Below are 14,773 nucleotides of genomic sequence, written 5' to 3'. Positions count from 1 at the left end.
ACAGCTCTTTTGTACTCTAGTAAATAGCTGCAATTACAAGCTTAAGTGAAATGAAGTTGGTTTCTTTTGATCAATAGGATATACACTATTTGTTTATCAGAAAAAGGGATGTAAACAGAAAGGGCATTAAAGTTTGCCATACATGACTTCATTTTCTCTCGCTCATCCTGCAAGCTGAACAAGAGAAAATCAGTTGATTCCTCATCCACGATAAACAGGGTAGATAGAGGAATCTCTACTGCTGGCTATAGTATTCAGCAGTTGCAGCAAACGTGACAGCCTGAATTCAGTGGTGCCGTCAAACTGATAGGATGCAGTTATTGTTTGGCTGGTAATTTTCCACCTGGCTCAGTTGGTTTTTAAAAACAAATCAACTTTTCTCAAGCCCGGTGGTGCTTGCAGGACCGAACTGTATTACTAGCAGACTCAAACTGTATTTGGGCAGCCTTAGAAAGGTGCCTGTTTTTTTTTTTTTTTTTAATTTAAACTTTTAGTTGGTTTTCAATACAGAAGGAACAACCAGACAATTACAAAAATATTTCACTTATACATATACTGTTTACCCCATTAATAACCCCCTCCCCACTCACCCTTCCCCCAAACCCGTCCTCCCCATCCACATCCTCCTTCCTAATCTGTTTCTTCTCCCGTAATTATCTATCCATATCTGACATTTCTCTCTCTTGGATTCTCCATTCTTCTGATTTCGAACTTCCCCCTCAACGCCAACCAGTTCTGTATATCTTTCAGAGGTTTTAAATTTCAACCAACTATACCATATTTTCCTAAATTTTTCCATTTTATCCTACTCCATGTGATATAGCTCCTCCATCCTATAGATATTTTCAATTCTATTTATCCATTCATTCATTCTTGGTGCTTCAGGAACCTGCCGAAACTTGGGAGTCAAACCCTTAGCCGCAATGATTAAGTGATAAAGTACTCTATTTTTGTATAGTTTCACTGAGGGCTCAAAGTTAAAAAATAAACACTTCCACGGGTCTCTCTGTACAGTTATCCCACATATTTCTTGAATATGTTGTATTATTTCCCTCCAGTAATTCTGTATTTTTGGGCAACCCCACCATATATGTGCCATTGTACCCCTTTCTCCACATCCTCTGCAGCACAGAGGTGAAATATCTACTTGTTGCCTGTGAGCTACGTTTGGTGTAGTATACCATCTAGCCATACATTTATAGTTCATTTCCACTGTGCTCATATTTGTCACCTCATGTGTTAATTTAAAAACTTTATTCCTTTGCTGTGCTTTCAGTTCTTTTCCAAGCTCCTTTTCCCATTTTTCCAAGATCCCCGGAGAATCAGTTCCTTCCATAGTCATAAGGATCTTATAAATCCTCAGGGTAACACGTTTTGGAGTTATTTTTTCATTTAACAATTTTTCAAATGGTACATACGTCCTCAGTGGTTGTGGGAGACTTGAAACAAAATGGTTTCGTTGATAATACCGCCACTCATCAAGCATGATAAATAAATCTTTATTCTTCTTTAAGTTTTGAAAAGTGTGCAATTTAATATATCCTTCAAACGTGCATTCTTATCCTTTATCCATTTCCTACTAATATTGTCCTTCCTTGGGGGAAAATACTCCGTCCCCACCAAGGGAGTCAACACTGAATTAAATTTCCATCCTTTTTGACTATATATTCTGTCCCAAATACTCAAAACGTTCCTTGTCAGTGAACTGATATTAACATCCAATGTGCAAAATTTATGTGGTATCTATAAAATCTTCCCTAACTGTGCCTTACTTAAAATCCCTTCCATATTTACTCATCCCTTCCCTTGTGAATTAAATGTCCAATCTACTACTCATGATAAAATCACAGCTAGATAATAATTCCTCACGTTAGGTAAACCTAGGTTTCCTATTTGCCCATATAAATTTAGTAATCATCTTTTTTATTATTCCAAAAAAAGACCCTGGAAGGTGAACCAGGAGCATGTGGAATTTGTACAGAATTTTTGGCATTATCACCAGATTCATCCCGGAGGCTCCACCCCTTGAAAGTCTCCTCAGCTCTTCCTTAATTTCATTTATTAGGGGGATATAGTTTGCCTGATATATACCTTTTATTGAGGGGGTTAATTTAACATCTTCTCTGACAATGAGAGATTAAAATTTTAAATTTCTGATTTTATCGGGTTTATTTAAGGTTTGATAGCTAAGCATACTGTTTTAATACCCTCATTAAGTTAGGCAACGTTATTCTAGGATTAACAATATAAAACAACATATCATTTGCATATGCGGCTACCTTACGCTCCACTTTTATCTTTATTCCCGCTATAGCTACAAACTTCCTTACCCTCTCCAGGACAGGTTCCAGAGACAGTACAAACAGAGAAAGGGGGCATCCTTGTCTAGTACCACTGTACATTCTAAAAAACTGAGAAAGAGATCCGTTAACCTTGACCGCCGCTGACAGACCATTATACATTCCTTTTATCCATTTTAGCATTTTGGGCCCTATTCCTAGTGCCTCTAGTGTATCAAACATGAATCCCCAATTAACCCTATCAAAAGCCTTTTCGGCATCAATCGATAGAAGTATTGCCAGCACTTTCTCTCTCTTGACTCTTTGTACAAGCATCAAGGATCTCAAACCATTATCCCTACCTTCTCTTTCCGGGATAAAGCCCACCTGATCCAGATGTACCCATTCAGGCATCAAGTCCTTCAGTCTTGTTCCCAACACCTTAGCATATAGTTTAGTGTCTATGTTTAATAATGATATAGGCTTATAACTGGCACACTGTGAGCTATCCTTCCCTTCTTTTAGAATAATCGTTATGTGAGCTTGTAGTGACTCCTCCCTCATTTCCAACCCCTCCCCTAGTGCATTCATATATCTACACATTTTAGGGACAAGAAGATCTCTAAATTTTTAAAAATATCCCACTGTATATCCATCTGGCCCTGGGCTTTTACCTCCAGCCGTATTAAGGCTATGTTAATTTCCTCCGGGGTGATAGGTCTTTCGTGGCTCTCTAGATTTTCTTGCGCTAATCGTGGCAACTCCACCTCACTTAAATACTTCTGTCTAATTCTTTTCTTTTCCTCTTCCATATCCTTTGATCACTAGTGCTCACATTGTCAAGTTCACTATAGTATTTTTGAAACCTCCTAGCAATATCAAAAGGTAGCATACGCTATTTCTCCTTTCCCATCTAATTTTTTCTATAACATTTTTAGATTTCTTGCTCTTTAACCTTAATTAAGTATTTTCCAGGCCTTATTCCCCCACTGGTATCTTTCCTTTGAAACCCTATTAAATATCCATCCTTAACCTTTTCTCTAGTTCAGGGTCCTGTATGAGCATTTAATTTAATCTCCATATAGTTGTTTTATCTTGACCTCCTCCTACTTGTAGTCTCATCGTGACAGGAGAATGATCAGAAATAGACATGACCTCTATGTTGGAACTAACCAATGAATCCAACTATCTATACTCTATCATTGTATAGTCCAGTCTTGAATACGAACCATGCATATGAGAGAAGACGGTATAATCTCTTTCTGTAGGATGTTTCACTTGATATTTATATAGTAAGTTCTTCAATAATTTCAATTTCCTACCCCCTTCTCTCTTTGTACATGATGACACATCTGGCTGAGGGTCCAAACACAGATTTGACTTCCCTTTTTCTGATTTTTTTTTAATTCAGAGAGTTTCCTTAGCACCCCCTCTAATAATATCACTGGGTTTTTGTTCGTACAATAAATATTATCTAGTGTATATTCCAATCCTTGTAACTTTCCCCTGAGAAACAGAAACCAACACTCTGGATCTTCCAGTCTAGCTTCTAGGGAAAAATTAAAATTTTTTGAGAGCCTGACTGAAACTCCTTTGGCCCCTTTTACTGGTGAGTCAGCATAATACCACACTGGATAATATTTCGAATATAATTTAACATTTGAATCTTGAGTTAAATGTGTTTCTTGAAGAAATGCTATTTCTATAGAGTATTGATGGATTTCCCGCCGAGAAGAGCCCGAGGAGAGAGCGAGAAAAAAAAAAATTTTCACTCTCTGCAGCCCACTCCCCGCCACGTTCCCCTACTTCTTCTTCTTAGATACCCACTGCCACCCTCCATGGAGTGATGGGTGATGATGCAAATACTACCTAGCTCAACAAAAGTCGATTTAAAAATCCACCAAGCCAAGTGGAAAATAATTGGCCTAATAGTATCTGCATACTATCAGATGCAATCACTGTTAGACAGCGCTACTGTATTCAGACAGCCACAGGCGCTGTGGCTGCTGAAAGCAATGCCTAGCAGTGGAGATTCCTCCACCCACACTGTGAATCCATTGATTTTCGAGACATGAATGGCTAGCCCCAATTTTTGAAAGTATAGCCGTGTATGGCTAGCTAAGTAATATAAATAAATTGCAGGACTCTCAAATGGCTTTGTGAACTCAGTAATGTGTACATTCAGTTGTATTTTAATATTTTTATCGTTAGGCCTTGAGTACACAGGTGTGGTTCTTTTGTGTTTCACTTGTGTTTGAAGCACGATCAGTCGTAGGTTAGCAGATTTTTATTTATCTCAATAGGGAAGTGTGGTTCACAGTTCTGAGGACAAGTTTGACCTTGTATGTAAGGTATTATTTACACAACATGCTGCCCTAGGATGATGTCCTTTTGTACATGTCCTGTTCCAATGTCATGTCAATATTGTAAAAACTGCTGCTAGGTAAGGTGGTTCTGCTTTACATTCCTAATTAATTTTATATCTTAACTGAATACGTTTCCAAAGATGTAGAGGTGGGAAATAAAATTAGGGAAAACTTAAAGGATAAGTTCACTTTATAGAAAAGAATAATAAATGCCCATTTTTTTTTGCAGGTAAAAAAAATGTGTATTTACTTTTTTTTTTTCTTTTTGAGCCTGGACAGCATTGCACCAGTGATCAGCAGATTGCTTGTGCCATGCAGGACTCCTGCAAACCTGTCAGTATATCTGGTACATGTGACAACAATCTCCCGTATTCTTCATATGTCTGGGCTATGGGGTAGAGTGACAAGACGGAAGCCTTTTCTTACAAAGAAAAACGTCCAAGGCCAGCTAAATTTTGCAGTAACATATCTGAAGTCTCCCAAAAGCATGTGGGAAAATGTGTTATGGTCTGATGAAACCAAGGTTGACCTTTTTGGCTATAATTCCAAAAGATATGTTTGGCAAAAAACAACACTGCACATCACCAAAAGAACACCATACCCACAGTGAAGCATGGTGGTGGCAGCATCATGCTTTAGGGCTGTTTTTCTTCAGCTTGAACCTGTGGCCTTAGTCAAGGTAGAGGGAATTATGAACAGTTCCAAATACCAGTCAATATTGGCACAAAACCTTCAGGCTTCTGCTAGAAAGCTGAACATGTTTCAGCATGACAATGACCCAAACCATACATCCAAATCAACAAAGGAATGGCTTCACCAGAAGAAGATTAAAGTTTTGGAATGGCCCAGCCAGAGCCCAGACCTGAATCCGATGGAAAATCTGTGGGGTGATCTGAAGAGGGCTGTGCACGGGAGATGCCCTCGCAATCTGACAGATTTGGATTGTTTCTGCAAGGAAGAGTGGGCAAATATTGCCAAGTCAAGATGTGCCACGCTGATAGACTCATACCAAAAAAGACTGTTGTAATAAAATTAAAAAGTGCTTCAACAAAGTATTAGTTTAAGGGTGTGCACACTTATGCAGCAATATTATTTTAGTTTTAGTTTTACTTCCCTCCACCTCAAAGATTTCAGTTTGCTGTTCAACTGAGGTGTACAGTTTATAGGTTACATTAAAGGTGGAAAAAGTTCTGAAATTATTTATCTTTGTCTAATTTTTTTACATCACAGAAACCTGACATTTTAACAGAGGTGTATAGACATTTTATAGCCACTGTATAGTGGCAATAGGGGTCCACGCAGGGGCCAACATGGCTGTAATCATAATGTGTCAAAAAGAATCTTGATCCACATAGTGGTAATACAGTAGACAGCTGAGTGTACTGGTACATCTCAAAAGGAAGAGAATGCACACCCGCACATCATGGTAGCAGTTGTATAGGGTGGGGCTTAAAAACTTTCAGTTGAGGAAACTTAATTATAAAGATGGAGCTGTTTGACAAAAGACCGAAAAATATTGTAAGGTATTGTCCCTTTTCAATATGTGGGTTAAATTCATGTGGGGGCTCCTGGAATGTGAAACACAGGAGTCCCAGTATGGAGCTTACCATACACTAGCTCCAATAGAAAAAAAAGAGGGGAAATAGGAAGGAGAAGGAGAGAGAGAGCAGAAAGAGGTGGGGGGGGGGGGGCCTTTCGCCACGGGATGTTAGCAGATGTCCTCCTGTCCCATCAAAAACAGGGAAGAGAGGAAGGAATTTCAGGAGGAAGATAAAACCTGAGCGTGCAGGGATCACAGGGGAAGTAATCAAGTTTTAAAATGGGATACCGGTTGGTAATCTTGCCAAGGCTGCCAGACAGAGAAAATTGGACATGTTTGTCTTCCAGTATGGCCGTTAGCTTTTCATTAATTAAAAAGCCGTGAACTGTGGACTTGATCTCTTCAAATTGAAGACCGGTGTCCTCCATGAACACTCTATGGTCTGTTTTGTGGCCATAAAAATAAACCTGATTATGTTGCGCGAGCACCTGGGAGACCCTGTGATCTATTGGAATAGGAGGGCCTCACCTGGATTTTTCTGCAGATTAAGTTGTGCAACTGAGTAAATCATATTATAGACACATATACATAGTCTCTGGGCCACCGGACAAGACCACCATATGTGGTTCATTAGAGCCCACAGTCTTACAGCTTCTGAAACAAAAAGCATCGTAGCCAGAGACATATTTTGATATGCATGTGAGGGTAAAATACCAGCGGGAAAGGACCTTATAGGAATTTTCTAGGGCCTGTATGTTATGAGAGCATTTTGCAACTGATTGCCAAATTGGCACCAAGTCCTCTGGTGTCAAAGTTTCCTGAAGGTCCTTCTCCCAGCACAGTACACAGGTAAGGATTCAGAAACATGGTTTCGGAGAGGTTTGTAAATAGAGGCTAAGGCTCCTGTAGTATTAGCAGATCACTTGCATAACAATTCGTAGTAGTGGCCTAATAAAATGACTAAGCTTTAAGTAGCAAAACAGCTCATTTGAGAGAGTCTGCTAGTGTTCCTGAAATTGTAGGAAAGAACGCAGGCCATTCTCTGTCAACATTGAGTATATGGTGGTGAAATTATGTACAATCCACCACCTAAAAGTGGTCTTGTCAGACTCCCCAGGAGGGAAGAGTGGACAGTCAAATATCTGCAATAAGGGGAGATGAGGGAGATTAGGCCTGCCAAGTATTTGCAGGAATCTCGTATTTTGAGATATTACTGCGGCAGACTCAGTTTTCCGCATCCTCCAGCTGGTTCTTTAGTTGGTGGAGTTCTACTTGGATCTGTTCAATATCATTTTCATGCCCGTCCAACACAGTTGTGGCATCATCCATTCTGTGTTCCAGGAGAGCCTCCCGTTCACCCACCTCCTTCACTTTCTGCAGAAGCTTGCTGGGGAATTTGCGAGAAATCTCTGATTGAAAAGCAGAGGGAAATTGATTGAGGCTGTCCACCGATCCCACTGAGAGACAGCCGTATGGTCACCTAGCCGGTGCCATCAATGATTCATTTTTTTAATTCAACCAGCAGGCTGAACAAAATAAATGACTTGACTCCCCCTTATCCACATCATGCTACTGTGCTTTTGTATTCACTAAGTATTATCTGCTGTCCTTCTATAATGTCAAGGGTCGAACTTGAGACTTCCTTTATCAAAGTTGCTCACTATTGCAATAGACCACCCCCCCAAAATTGATATGTAAGTTCGTTGTCAGGGCTGTGGACCGTGTAACAATGCTTCAGTCTGGTGACTGGCCACTGGCTATGAATGTAGGAGAAAGCGTCATATACCTGGAAGTACCATCTTTTTTTGCAGGGACAACTATAGGATGGTGGGAGAGTGAGAGAATGTACTAGCACCAGGTCACACCTGACTACCCAGTGATCAAATACATGTTTACTTTAAATCTAATAATGAGCTGAGTTGTATTAGCTGTGTTGTGTCCATTGCACTCACATCAGTAGTAGAACATTATATATAATTATACACACCTCCTCCCTGATTAGGTATCTGCTTAGTCATGATCATTTTGTCAGGGGCTGCCCTGGAGATTTTTTACTACTACAGCTATGATTTTGTGTGTTCTGTAATTGAAGCAGCTTAGATCAGCAATTATATCACATTAATGGCTATGTTTTACCCAAACATTAGTATATAAAGTATACTAGCCTACTAAACGATAAACATAACTGTTAGTATATATCCTTATGTCAAAGCACAAGATATGCTGTCTGTCTGGGGCAGATTTACTAAAGCACTCAGAATCTGGTGCAGCTGTGCATGGTGGCCAATCAGCTCCTAACTTCAGCTTGTTCAGTTAAACTTTGGTAATAAAACCTGGAAGCTGATTGGTTTCTGTGCAGAGCTGCACCAGATTTTACACTCTTCAGTTTTAGAAAATCAACCCCAGTGTGACCACTGTATGTCAGAACACATCATCTGTCATTATTTCTGAGCACTCCATGTACTCCAAGTCCTTAACAGAGAATATTATGTGATTGGTGTGCCACTGGAATAGCGTGCAGAGCGATCAGCATGCCTCAGACAAAGTGCTTCTTGTGCTCAGAATGTCATTAACAATGTGCTTCATCTGCTTAGTATTTTCCTGGAAAAGGGTGCCAAGTGTTCAACATGTGCCTGGAAGAGAATTGTGGTCAGCCTATCCCTGATAGCAGGTTTTTGTCCCAAACAGAGTGTAGCGCCTGCTTACATGACCCTAGAAGAGTGCTCATTTTTATTTTAGCTAAGTGCCCAGCATGTTCCTGTCAACAGTTCTCAATGTGGTGTCTCTTATACTCTGTATGTCCCTGGCAGAGGGTCACTAATTCTCAGCAAGGGCACTTTTGCAGTGCTTCTTGGTACAGTGTCCCATGGGTCCAGACAATTATTCCCAGCACACAGGTTCCTGGAAATGGTTGTAAGGTATGTAGGTACTGCAGAAAACACAGGCTGGGGACTGAAAACTACACAGATTAATGTCAGCACACCAGGGATCTTTAACCACTTGCCTACCGGGCACTTATACCCCCTTCCTTACCAGGCCAATTTTCAGCTTTCAACGCTGTTGCACTTTAAATGACAATTGTGTGGTCATGCAACATTGTACCAATATGAAATTTTTATCATTTTTTTCTCACAAATCGAGCTTTCTTTTGGTGGTATTTACTTGCCACTGTGGGTTTTATTTTTTGCGCTATAAACAAAAAAATGCAAAAATTTGAAAAAAAAAGTTTGTTTCTATTATAAAAATTTGCAAACAGGTAATTTTTCTCTTTAACTGATGTGTGTTGATGAGCCTGCACTGACAGGCAGCACTGATAGGCGGCACTGATAGGCAGCATTAATGAGGTGGCACGGATAGGCGGCACTGATAGGTGGAACTGATAGGCGGCACTGATGATGGGTACTGATAGTCAGCACTGATAGGTGGCACTGACTGGCGGCACTGCTGGGCTGCACTGATGGGCACAGGTGGGTGGCACTGATGGACACAGGTGGGTGCCACAGGTGGGTGGCACTGGGCATAGGTGGGTGGCACTGCTAGGCACAGGTGGGTGGCAGTGCTGGGCACAGGTCGGTGGCATCGCTGGGCACTGGTGGGCCGCACTGCTGGGCACTGGTGGGTGGAACTGGTGGGTGGCACTGCTGGACACCGATCATCAGGGCACTGATCATCAGTGCCCTGATCATCAGAGCCCTGATGATTGGTGCCGATCCCTGCTCTGACAACTGCCGGTTCTTGGCAGTACTTTCCCCACATTCTGACAGCGTGAGGAAAGTGTATCCGAGAACCGGCAATTGCATTTCCCTGTGATCAGAGTGTCATTGGACACGGCTGATCACGTGGTAAAAAGCCTGTGTGATTGGCCTTTTACCACATCACGTGATCAGCTGTGTCCGTAGCACACAGCGATCACAGAGATCACCGGGTGCGCACCCCAGGGGGCGCGCAGGAGGGCGCGTTCTGGGAAGACGTCATATGACCCCCTCCCAGAACTGGCCGGCCGCTGGGTAGCCATCATACGGCTATCTGCAGTCAGCAACTGGTTAAGTAAACATCTAGAATTTTATTAAATGATCACAATACAGTGTAAGGTAGCGACTGATAGTCCTGCATTGCCTGAAATGTTGCCTCCTTATGCTGTGATGTGATCAGTTGACAAAATTTCTATACATTTTCTCAGAGATCCCTGGTGTGCTGAGAACCGATCTTTTAAACAGTGTCCCATAGGGTTAGCATGCCAGATTGTCCCCTGTGTAATGGTTGTGCGCATTAGGCACATGAAAGCTGTAGGTGACATCCATCTTGTTCAGATCCCAAGTCTCCCATGCCATTTTGTCAGAAGAGAGAAATGACCACAGTGACTTTTTCCTTTCTCCCCCTCCCACCTCCTTTCAGCTCATACAATCTACAAAATCTAACCCCCAATATACATCACAGGGCCCATACATATGTCTGACGTAGCCGCTTAAATGACCAGAAAGTTACCTATCATTGGGTTGGAAGTCAGCAGAATACACATCAGTTATGGACTGTTTATCAGCCAAGATGCTAAAACTTCAGCATATTCCATCATTCATGAAATAATGACAGCACAGCCACAATATAGACATATTTACCTCCCTTATTGGGTAGCATTTTGAACCCAAACACCCCTATGCTAGTACGTATCAGAGTGGATTAGGCCTCCACACCCCTCCTATGAGAAATAGATATCCGAGACCTATCATATCTATATCCATTTTGAAACAAATTTCATGCTGAACAATAATCTTCATAGTAGCAGACTGTAAACAGTAGGTATTCAGAAATATTAATACTTATAAGAAACTGTATTTGGGACTTGGTCATAAACATGGTGACCCCCAGCACCCACCCCCTAAACTGGATGATTAGTCAGATGGTCTCTGTCAACACCCCTTTGATACCACAGAAAAATGGAATGTCAGGACCTTTTGACAGCTCTTGTGTACCATCAAGCAAGGAACATCTGTCAAGTTATGAGAGCCGATAACACCTTGCTTATTGACTGAACTCTGCTAAAACCAAGGACTTTGCAAGTATTCTTCATTTCCAGCTCCTTTTTAATTCTATGTTGCTTTACTGTCACTTTGTTTCTTTTTAACACCCTTTTTCTGTAAATATTTTATTTGCATCATTTTGACTTTTTCCTTATTAAACGCTATTTTGAAAAATGTTGAAATTGCCTCTAACTGTGCTAATGCAAACTAAAAGAATTCCTGCTACTGTATATGATAAATCTCTGAGTATACCTGTCTGTGGTGACCGTGTGTGCAGACGTTTATTTTTAATAGTTGTTCTTGCTAATATTATGAAGGGTTGATAGGCCCAAGCTGTCTGGAGGCAGTTTGGAGTTTGGAATACTGGGAACATTTTTTCTAGTAACTTGTAGTAACTTGAGGTACTGAGGGTAGTTTTGTAGTAATTTGTAGTAACTTGGAGTACTGCGAGATTTCTCGGGGTACTGAGGGTGACTCGAAGTACTGGGAGTGATTTGAAGTACTGGAAGTAACTTGAAGCAACTTATAGTATTGGGAGTATCTGTGAGTAATTTTAATAACATTACTGAATGGTAACTTGGAGTATGGAGTAGTAACTTACTTGGAGAACTGAATAGTAACCTGGAGTACTGGGTAGTGACTTGGAATACTGGAAGTAACTTAGAATAACTTAGAGTACTTTCAGAGGAGTGCTGGGAATGAATTGGAGTGCTGGGAGAGACTGGGCATGCTGGGAGTATAGTATTTTGAGTAACTGGAGAGTAATTTAGAATAACGAGTAGTAACTTGGAGTACTGGGCAGTAACTTGGCTACTGGGTAGTGATTTGGAATACCGGGAGTAATCATAAGTAATTTAGAAAAACTTGGAGCACTGGGAGAGATTTTTGGAGTGCGGGCAGTGATTTATTTATTTATTTCAGGTACTTGTATAGAGCTGTCAATTTATGCAGCGCTTTACATATGTATTGTACATTCACATCAGTCCCTAACCCTCAAGGGGCGTACAATGCAAGGTCCCTAACTTACATTCATACATACACATACTAGGACCACATTAGACAGGAGCCAATTCGCCTACCAGCATCTCTTAGGAGTGTGGAAGGAAACCGGAGTACCCAGAGGAAACCCACGCAGACACAGGAAGAACATGCAAACTCCAGGCAGGTGGTGCCATGGTTGGGAATCGAACCAGCGACCCTAGTACTGCCAGGCGGAAGTGCTAACCACTTAGCCACTTTGCTGCCTTGGAGTAACTGAGTAAATTGGAATAACTTGGAGTACTAGGGAGTGACGTGGAGCACTGGGATTTACTGTGAGGAACTGGAGTAGCTTGGAGTACTGGGGAAAACTGTAAGTAGAGTACCAGGAGTAACTGTTTGGGACTTATTACGAAAAGCAGGTGCGAGGGTAGTACAAGAACACTAAATTTCAAATGAGCCAACTTTTCTAAACTGCACTCGATACTACAAGATATTAAATGGGATCAAATCCTAGAACACAGAGGAAAAATGGGAGTGCTTTAGGAAGATATTAAATAAAGGTATTATCCAGTACATTCCAATGGGCAATAAATATAGAAGAGCTAAGGGTAAACCTGGGTGGCTAAACCATAATGTAAAAAGTAAAATTAAAGAGAAAAAAAGGCCTTTAAAAAATATAAAGCCAGAGAGCGCATGCGCGGCTGGCTGGATTGGATGCTGTGAACACCACTCCGCACCTTCCCGGAGCATTAGGTGGGACATGCGGCACTTCCTGCCCTCGTTTTACCAGCCCGCTCACCCGATCAGCTTGAGGAGTAGGTGGGGGACCTCTGATGCCCACCCAGCCGGCTGGAAGATCGGCGGGCGGCGCCTGCACTGCCGCTGTAAGGAAAGGATGTCGATGTTTCTTTTTTCGCCAGAAAATTCGATAAACGAACCGTCTATGGCCTGCAATACCACCTGGAGAGTATTGAAAATAAAGTTGATACTGTCCACAGAGTGTCGCAGAATTCTACCAAGATTGAGGACTTACAAGATCGCCTTGAGGAAGCTTATACAAAGATAGATGACCTTGAGAATCCTGCCCGCCGCTACATCTTTAGAATTAGAGGTCTACCAGAAATAGTTAAAGATATTGCTACATTTTCCCACTGCCTCATCTTGTCAGCGGTTCCGGATACTGACAAAATTCACACAGAGCTTGACTGCATCCATAGAGCTCTGGTCCCCTTAAAGCCTAATGGACCCCACGAGATGTAATTGTCAAGCCTCACTTCAGAATTAAGGAAGCAGTGATGCGCTATGCCAGGGAACATCCCGATTTGGAAATCAACAGACATAAGATTTTGCTGACACTTTAGGCCTGGTAGGACTTTTAAGGGGAACCCCACCTTCCACAAAACGGGGAAAAAGTGCGAGGGGCTCCCTGTAAAAGCCATACCAGGACTTTCAAGGGGAACCCCACCCCCAAAAAATGGGGGGGAAAAGTGTTCGGGACCATAAGTGAAAAATATCGAACCCATCCCTAAAAAGGAGGGGTATAACAGGGATGACTGTATTGTTAGTAAGACACAACAGGATGTACCCTTGTGGCTAACAGGCTGTGTCCAAAAAAGACTAGAAAAGCTTCACACAAATAAATCAGGACCGGGTGGCTTACACCTGAGAGAACTTAGGTTATAGCCAAGCTGTTATTCCTAATTTTTATCAACAGCATACTGAAAGGAATGGTACCAACTGACTGGCGAAAAGCCCACGTGGTACCAATATTCAAAAGGGGCAGAGATATATTCCTGGAAACTACAGGCCTGTCAATCTAACATCAATGCATGTAAACTATTTGAGGGGATGATAAGGGACTATATGCAAAAATTTGCTGAGGAAAATGGTATCATTAGATTTAATCAGCGTGGGTTTATGAAAAGCTGTTCTTGCCAAACAACCTGTTAACATTGTATGTGGAAGTGAGCTGCCATCTAGATAAAGGAAGGCCTGTAGATGCGGTGTTTCTGGATTTTGCAAAAGCTTTTGATATAGTCCCCCATAGAAGTTTAAATTACAAACTGAGGTCTGTAGGTGTGACCATAGGGTTTCTTCTTGGATAGAAAACTGGTTACAGGGGCATGTCCAAAGGAGGTGATAAATAGCATGTGCTCAGAGTGGTCTGGAATGGTAAGTAAGGCTCTATCCTGAGACCAATTCTGTTTAATTTAACCATAAACGATATAGAGGCTGGAATTAATACCTCAGTCTCAGTGTTCTTCACAGCAGCATATAGAAACGTTACAAGAAGACAATAAAATAATGGAATGGGCAACTACATGGTAAATGAGATTTAATGTTGAAAAATGTAAAGTACTGCACTTGGGAACTAAAAAATATGAACGCAAGTTACATGCTAGGGGGAGAACCTCTGGGGGAATCCAGGATATAGAAAGATCTGGGGGTTCTAGTAGATCACAGGCTCAGCAAATGGCATGCAATGCCAAACTGCAGCAAGCAGGATATTAGCATGCATTAAAAAGGGGATTTACTCCAGAGATAAAATGATAATCCTGCTACTTTATAAAACTCTGGCCACATCTGGGG

General features: G+C 41.4%; 1 protein-coding gene across 1 annotated transcript in view; it reads left to right on the top strand.

The window, feature by feature from the left end:
- The window catches only part of ST6GALNAC2 (ST6 N-acetylgalactosaminide alpha-2,6-sialyltransferase 2), a 103,135-nt gene that overhangs the window by 21,691 nt on the left and 66,671 nt on the right, over positions 1 to 14,773 (top strand). The window lies entirely within an intron of this gene.

This window comes from Staurois parvus, unplaced genomic scaffold (genome assembly GCF_062004578.1).
Source record: "Staurois parvus isolate SC_StPar_1 unplaced genomic scaffold, SC_StPar_1.0 ptg000293l, whole genome shotgun sequence".
NCBI lineage: Eukaryota > Metazoa > Chordata > Amphibia > Anura > Ranidae > Staurois > Staurois parvus.
The sequence above is the reverse complement of the archived record's forward strand: the minus strand, read 5'-3'. Positions and strand labels throughout refer to the sequence as shown.